This window comes from Temnothorax longispinosus, chromosome 1, assembly GCF_030848805.1.
Source record: "Temnothorax longispinosus isolate EJ_2023e chromosome 1, Tlon_JGU_v1, whole genome shotgun sequence".
Taxonomy (NCBI): Eukaryota; Metazoa; Arthropoda; class Insecta; order Hymenoptera; family Formicidae; genus Temnothorax; species Temnothorax longispinosus.
Genome location: NC_092358.1, coordinates 3,056,309 through 3,063,710, shown reverse-complemented (window position 1 = coordinate 3,063,710; position 7,402 = coordinate 3,056,309). Strand labels below are relative to the sequence as shown.

Below are 7,402 nucleotides of genomic sequence, written 5' to 3'. Positions count from 1 at the left end.
CTGCGGATCGACATCCACCACCCTGAGAGTGTTTAGGCGATTAGGTCGTCGCGTCGCGCGGGGTGCGTGTGTCTGCGGATCGACATCCACCACCCTGAGAGTGTTTAGGCGATTAGGTCGTCGCGTCGCGCGGGGTGCGTGTGTCTGCGGATCGACATCCACCACCCTGAGAGTGTTTAGGCGATTAGGTCGTCGCGTCGCGCGGGGTGCGTGTGTCTGCGGATCGACATCCACCACCCTGAGAGTGTTTAGGCGATTAGGTCGTCGCGTCGCGCGGGGTGAGTGTGTCTGCGGATCGACATCCACCACCCTGAGAGTGTTTAGGCGATTAGGTCGTCGCGTCGCGCGGGGTGCGTGTGTCTGCGGATCGACATCCACCACCCTGAGAGTGTTTAGGCGATTAGGTCGTCGCGTCGCGCGGGGTGCGTGTGTCTGCGGATCGACATCCACCACCCTGAGAGTGTTTAGGCGATTAGGTCGTCGCGTCGCGCGGGGTGCGTGTGTCTGCGGATCGACATCCACCACCCTGAGAGTGTTTAGGCGATTAGGTCGTCGCGTCGCGCGGGGTGGGTGTGTCTGCGGATCGACATCCACCACCCTGAGAGTGTTTAGGCGATTAGGTCGTCGCGTCGCGCGGGGTGAGTGTGTCTGCGGATCGACATCCACCACCCTGAGAGTGTTTAGGCGATTAGGTCGTCGCGTCGCGCGGGGTGCGTGTGTCTGCGGATCGACATCCACCACCCTGAGAGTGTTTAGGCGATTAGGTCGTCGCGTCGCGCGGGGTGAGTGTGTCTGCGGATCGACATCCACCACCCTGAGAGTGTTTAGGCGATTAGGTCGTCGCGTCGCGCGGGGTGCGTGTGTCTGCGGATCGACATCCACCACCCTGAGAGTGTTTAGGCGATTAGGTCGTCGCGTCGCGCGGGGTGAGTGTGTCTGCGGATCGACATCCACCACCCTGAGAGTGTTTAGGCGATTAGGTCGTCGCGCGGGGTGCGTGTGTCTGCGGATCGACATCCACCACCCTGAGAGTGTTTAGGCGATTAGGTCGTCGCGTCGCGCGGGGTGCGGGTGTCTGCGGATCGACATCCACCACCCTGAGAGTGTTTAGGCGATTAGGTCGTCGCGTCGCGCGGGGTGCGTGTGTCTGCGGATCGACATCCACCACCCTGAGAGTGTTTAGGCGATTAGGTCGTCGCGTCGCGCGGGGTGCGTGTGTCTGCGGATCGACATCCACCACCCTGAGAGTGTTTAGGCGATTAGGTCGTCGCGTCGCGCGGGGTGAGTGTGTCTGCGGATCGACATCCACCACCCTGAGAGTGTTTAGGCGATTAGGTCGTCGCGTCGCGCGGGGTGCGTGTGTCTGCGGATCGACATCCACCACCCTGAGAGTGTTTAGGCGATTAGGTCGTCGCGTCGCGCGGGGTGAGTGTGTCTGCGGATCGACATCCACCACCCTGAGAGTGTTTAGGCGATTAGGTCGGCGCGTCGCGCGGGGTGCGTGTGTCTGCGGATCGACATCCACCACCCTGAGAGTGTTTAGGCGATTAGGTCGTCGCGTCGCGCGGGGTGCGTGTGTCTGCGGATCGACATCCACCACCCTGAGAGTGTTTAGGCGATTAGGTCGTCGCGTCGCGCGGGGTGCGTGTGTCTGCGGATCGACATCCACCACCCTGAGAGTGTTTAGGCGATTAGGTCGTCGCGTCGCGCGGGGTGCGTGTGTCTGCGGATCGACATCCACCGAGCTGAGAGTGTTTAGGCGGTTAGGTCGTCGTCGCGCGGGGTGCGTGTGTCTGCGGATCGACATCCACCACCCTGAGAGTGTTTAGGCGATTAGGTCGTCGCGTCGCGCGGGGTGCGTGTGTCTGCGGATCGACATCCACCACCCTGAGAGTGTTTAGGCGATTAGGTCGTCGCGTCGCGCGGGGTGCGTGTGTCTGCGGATCGACATCCACCACCCTGAGAGTGTTTAGGCGATTAGGTCGTCGCGTCGCGCGGGGTGCGTGTGTCTGCGGATCGACATCCACCACCCTGAGAGTGTTTAGGCGATTAGGTCGTCGCGTCGCGCGGGGTGAGTGTGTCTGCGGATCGACATCCACCACCCTGAGAGTGTTTAGGCGATTAGGTCGTCGCGTCGCGCGGGGTGCGTGTGTCTGCGGATCGACATCCACCACCCTGAGAGTGTTTAGGCGATTAGGTCGTCGCGTCGCGCGGGGTGAGTGTGTCTGCGGATCGACATCCACCACCCTGAGAGTGTTTAGGCGATTAGGTCGTCGCGTCGCGCGGGGTGCGTGTGTCTGCGGATCGACATCCACCACCCTGAGAGTGTTTAGGCGATTAGGTCGTCGCGTCGCGCGGGGTGCGTGTGTCTGCGGATCGACATCCACCACCCTGAGAGTGTTTAGGCGATTAGGTCGTCGCGTCGCGCGGGGTGCGTGTGTCTGCGGATCGACATCCACCACCCTGAGAGTGTTTAGGCGATTAGGTCGTCGCGTCGCGCGGGGTGCGTGTGTCTGCGTATCGACATCCACCACCCTGAGAGTGTTTAGGCGATTAGGTCGTCGCGTCGCGCGGGGTGCGTGTGTCTGCGGATCGACATCCACCACCCTGAGAGTGTTTAGGCGATTAGGTCGTCGCGTCGCGCGGGGTGAGTGTGTCTGCGGATCGACATCCACCACCCTGAGAGTGTTTAGGCGATTAGGTCGTCGCGTCGCGCGGGGTGCGTGTGTCTGCGGATCGACATCCACCACCCTGAGAGTGTTTAGGCGATTAGGTCGTCGCGTCGCGCGGGGTGCGTGTGTCTGCGGATCGACATCCACCACCCTGAGAGTGTTTAGGCGATTAGGTCGTCGCGTCGCGCGGGGTGCGTGTGTCTGCGGATCGACATCCACCACCCTGAGAGTGTTTAGGCGATTAGGTCGTCGCGTCGCGCGGGGTGCGTGTGTCTGCGGATCGACATCCACCACCCTGAGAGTGTTTAGGCGATTAGGTCGTCGCGTCGCGCGGGGTGCGTGTGTCTGCGGATCGACATCCACCACCCTGAGAGTGTTTAGGCGATTAGGTCGTCGCGTCGCGCGGGGTGCGTGTGTCTGCGGATCGACATCCACCACCCTGAGAGTGTTTAGGCGATTAGGTCGTCGCGTCGCGCGGGGTGCGTGTGTCTGCGGATCGACATCCACCACCCTGAGAGTGTTTAGGCGATTAGGTCGTCGCGTCGCGCGGGGTGCGTGTGTCTGCGGATCGACATCCACCACCCTGAGAGTGTTTAGGCGATTAGGTCGTCGCGTCGCGCGGGGTGCGTGTGTCTGCGGATCGACATCCACCACCCTGAGAGTGTTTAGGCGATTAGGTCGTCGCGTCGCGCGGGTGCGTGTGTCTGCGGATCGACATCCACCACCCTGAGAGTGTTTAGGCGATTAGGTCGTCGCGTCGCGCGGGGTGAGTGTGTCTGCGGATCGACATCCACCACCCTGAGAGTGTTTAGGCGATTAGGTCGTCGCGTCGCGCGGGGTGCGTGTGTCTGCGGATCGACATCCACCACCCTGAGAGTGTTTAGGCGATTAGGTCGTCGCGTCGCGCGGGGTGAGTGTGTCTGCGGATCGACATCCACCACCCTGAGAGTGTTTAGGCGATTAGGTCGTCGCGTCGCGCGGGGTGCGTGTGTCTGCGGATCGACATCCACCACCCTGAGAGTGTTTAGGCGATTAGGTCGTCGCGTCGCGCGGGGTGAGTGTGTCTGCGGATCGACATCCACCACCCTGAGAGTGTTTAGGCGATTAGGTCGTCGCGTCGCGCGGGGTGAGTGTGTCTGCGGATCGACATCCACCACCCTGAGAGTGTTTAGGCGATTAGGTCGTCGCGTCGCGCGGGGTGCGTGTGTCTGCGGATCGACATCCACCACCCTGAGAGTGTTTAGGCGATTAGGTCGTCGCGTCGCGCGGGGTGCGTGTGTCTGCGGATCGACATCCACCACCCTGAGAGTGTTTAGGCGATTAGGTCGTCGCGTCGCGCGGGGTGCGTGTGTCTGCGGATCGACATCCACCACCCTGAGAGTGTTTAGGCGATTAGGTCGTCGCGTCGCGCGGGGTGCGTGTGTCTGCGGATCGACATCCACCACCCTGAGAGTGTTTAGGCGATTAGGTCGTCGCGTCGCGCGGGGTGCGTGTGTCTGCGGATCGACATCCACCACCCTGAGAGTGTTTAGGCGATTAGGTCGTCGCGTCGCGCGGGGTGCGTGTGTCTGCGGATCGACATCCACCACCCTGAGAGTGTTTAGGCGATTAGGTCGTCGCGTCGCGCGGGGTGAGTGTGTCTGCGGATCGACATCCACCACCCTGAGAGTGTTTAGGCGATTAGGTCGTCGCGTCGCGCGGGGTGCGTGTGTCTGCGGATCGACATCCACCACCCTGAGAGTGTTTAGGCGATTAGGTCGTCGCGTCGCGCGGGGTGCGTGTGTCTGCGGATCGACATCCACCACCCTGAGAGTGTTTAGGCGATTAGGTCGTCGCGTCGCGCGGGGTGAGTGTGTCTGCGGATCGACATCCACCACCCTGAGAGTGTTTAGGCGATTAGGTCGTCGCGTCGCGCGGGGTGCGTGTGTCTGCGGATCGACATCCACCACCCTGAGAGTGTTTAGGCGATTAGGTCGTCGCGTCGCGCGGGGTGCGTGTGTCTGCGGATCGACATCCACCACCCTGAGAGTGTTTAGGCGATTAGGTCGTCGCGTCGCGCGGGGTGAGTGTGTCTGCGGATCGACATCCACCACCCTGAGAGTGTTTAGGCGATTAGGTCGTCGCGCGCGGGTGGGGTGTGTCTGCGGATCGACATCCACCACCCTGAGAGTGTTTAGGCGATTAGGTCGTCGCGCGCGCGGGGTGCGTGTGTCTGCGGATCGACATCCACCACCCTGAGAGTGTTTAGGCGATTAGGTCGTCGCGTCGCGCGGGGTGCGTGTGTCTGCGGATCGACATCCACCACCCTGAGAGTGTTTAGGCGATTAGGTCGTCGCGTCGCGCGGGGTGAGTGTGTCTGCGGATCGACATCCACCACCCTGAGAGTGTTTAGGCGATTAGGTCGTCGCGTCGCGGGGTGCGTGTGTCTGCGGATCGACATCCACCACCCTGAGAGTGTTTAGGCGATTAGGTCGTCGCGTCGCGCGGGGTGCGTGTGTCTGCGGATCGACATCCACCACCCTGAGAGTGTTTAGGCGATTAGGTCGTCGCGCGCGCGGGGTGCGTGTGTCTGCGGATCGACATCCACCACCCTGAGAGTGTTTAGGCGATTAGGTCGTCGCGTCGCGCGGGGTGCGTGTGTCTGCGGATCGACATCCACCACCCTGAGAGTGTTTAGGCGATTAGGTCGTCGCGTCGCGCGGGGTGAGTGTGTCTGCGGATCGACATCCACCACCCTGAGAGTGTTTAGGCGATTAGGTCGTCGCGCGCGCGGGGTGCGTGTGTCTGCGGATCGACATCCACCACCCTGAGAGTGTTTAGGCGATTAGGTCGTCGCGTCGCGCGGGGTGAGTGTGTCTGCGGATCGACATCCACCACCCTGAGAGTGTTTAGGCGATTAGGTCGTCGCGCGCGGGGTGCGTGTGTCTGCGGATCGACATCCACCACCCTGAGAGTGTTTAGGCGATTAGGTCGTCGCGTCGCGCGGGGTGCGTGTGTCTGCGGATCGACATCCACCACCCTGAGAGTGTTTAGGCGATTAGGTCGTCGCGTCGCGCGGGGTGCGTGTGTCTGCGGATCGACATCCACCACCCTGAGAGTGTTTAGGCGATTAGGTCGTCGCGTCGCGCGGGGTGAGTGTGTCTGCGGATCGACATCCACCACCCTGAGAGTGTTTAGGCGATTAGGTCGTCGCGTCGCGCGGGGTGCGTGTGTCTGCGGATCGACATCCACCACCCTGAGAGTGTTTAGGCGATTAGGTCGTCGCGTCGCGCGGGGTGCGTGTGTCTGCGGATCGACATCCACCACCCTGAGAGTGTTTAGGCGATTAGGTCGTCGCGTCGCGCGGGGTGCGTGTGTCTGCGGATCGACATCCACCACCCTGAGAGTGTTTAGGCGATTAGGTCGTCGCGTCGCGCGGGGTGCGTGTGTCTGCGGATCGACATCCACCACCCTGAGAGTGTTTAGGCGATTAGGTCGTCGCGTCGCGCGGGGTGCGTGTGTCTGCGGATCGACATCCACCACCCTGAGAGTGTTTAGGCGATTAGGTCGTCGCGTCGCGCGGGGTGAGTGTGTCTGCGGATCGACATCCACCACCCTGAGAGTGTTTAGGCGATTAGGTCGTCGCGTCGCGCGGGGTGCGTGTGTCTGCGGATCGACATCCACCACCCTGAGAGTGTTTAGGCGATTAGGTCGTCGCGTCGCGCGGGGTGAGTGTGTCTGCGGATCGACATCCACCACCCTGAGAGTGTTTAGGCGATTAGGTCGTCGCGTCGCGCGGGGTGCGTGTGTCTGCGGATCGACACCCACCACCCTTAGAAAGTTAGGTCAGGGTTGCTCGTGGTGGTTTTAGTCGGTAGGCTATGGGCGCGCGATGCCACGCTGAGGGAGGCTCAGGGGATTTCGGTCCTCTGAAGCGCCCCTCGTAACGGTGGTACGCGTGCGCGTAGAATCCGACACTCCCCCTCCCTACCACAGGGCGGGGGAGTCTTTCGAAGATTTCCACCACGTTAAAAAAAAAAAAAAAAAAAAGTAGAGAATAATTTTTAATTCCTTTCAGCAATCACATTTCTATTAAGCGAGAAAGGTCAAGAAACATTTCGACTATATTGCAACAACGTCGTAAAATTAATGCAATATAGCCGAAATGGCTTCTTGACTTTTTTTGCTTAATGGATGAAGTCACACTGCATTGCCACGAGTCTCAATGTGGCTCGAGACTCTTATCTGACCCGGAGGTGGTGGTGGATTTTGCGGCCGGAACAGCAGGAAAGAAAGTGGTGAGTGTAACTGATTTTTACGTACTATGTCACTTATGTCCAACAATGTTCTATCTATCTCTTTTGTCTTTACTTAATCAAATCGTTCATTTGAATATTTCAGAAAATAACGACGCAGAAGGTGACATCGGAGCAGCGAGGGAATCCTGCGAAGCTGACATTCCGAGCAGTCTGAGAGGAGGAGGAGGCCTAGGATAGGCATCGGGCATCGGCGTACCAACACTTTTGGTAAGTGTTACTTTATATTTTTTTCTAAAGATATTATAAAATCTCTCTTTTGGTTTGTGCTTATTCAGTTGCTACATTAAACCGTGTTTTAAAATATAAATTAGTAAAAAGAAATAATTTGAAGATTCAAGTTGATTTTAACGTAGAGACCTTTTTGCGAAGAAGTATATAAATTGAATGTGTATTAATCTGAATAACGAATAAAATGTTCAATGCGCGTGACAA

At 59.6% G+C, this 7,402-nt stretch overlaps 1 long non-coding RNA gene across 2 annotated transcripts in view; it reads right to left on the bottom strand.

Moving 5' to 3' along the window:
* LOC139809354 (uncharacterized) overlaps nucleotides 1-7,402 on the bottom strand; it is a 115,794-nt gene that overhangs the window by 18,884 nt on the left and 89,508 nt on the right. The window lies entirely within an intron of this gene.